Here is a 916-nt window from a genome sequence, read left to right as displayed (position 1 = left end):
ACTAAACTTCAATTTTTACATATATATATATATATATATATCATTGCAATATACAAAAACACATGAATTAATCCACATTATAGGAGCTAGTGCCTAAAAATAACTATAATATAGTGGTACACATACAATGCCCCATAGAACTGCAAGTTAAAGTTTGCAAGCTCAAATATATCTAATGTTAGAACTAATACTAAAACGCAAGAGCATTGTGGATGCTAGGCCAGAAGGTCACAAATAAGCTCAATTATGGCTCCATGGACATATGGTCAAGAAGAAGTTTGTGGGATTTGACTCTAATTTTATGCAAAAGATGATCAAATTAGACATGAAGAGGGAATACAATAATAATTTACTTTTAAGAAGGATTGATAGTACTATGAGGAAGCTATTACTTGAGTAAAAAGGCCCCTCAAATTTTTGTTTCAAGAACTGTCCTTTCACTTATTTATGCTATGCAAGAAAACTAGAGGGATAATTGTTAATGTATGGTTTGAAGTTGCGCATATTTTGTGTATAATTTTCTTTCCAAATTTATGCCCAGTACTTCAAGAGTATATGACGCTTATTGTTAAGTAGAGATGAAATGTGTTCAAATATACAATGTGAAAATGCATTGTTCGTTATAATATTATAAGATGTAAATACTCGAATTTGTCTACTGGCAGTTGTTATCAGATTAAAAAATTAACTATTCATGATATTTTTCAAAACTATGCTAAAAGACTCGATAGGTCAGTATCACTAGTATTTAATTTGTCATTTTGTCATAAGTATATTATAGAACTTACACTCATCATGTCGCACTAAGTGTAACAATGAGGTTAAAAATTTATTATTTTTTATGAGAAATTTCACTTCACACTAAAATTATACTATCTATCTATCTATCTATCTATATATATATATATATATATAT

Source organism: Phalaenopsis equestris, unplaced genomic scaffold (assembly GCF_001263595.1).
Source record: "Phalaenopsis equestris unplaced genomic scaffold, ASM126359v1 Scaffold000840, whole genome shotgun sequence".
Taxonomy (NCBI): domain Eukaryota; kingdom Viridiplantae; phylum Streptophyta; class Magnoliopsida; order Asparagales; family Orchidaceae; genus Phalaenopsis; species Phalaenopsis equestris.
This window is presented reverse-complemented; position numbering follows the sequence as displayed.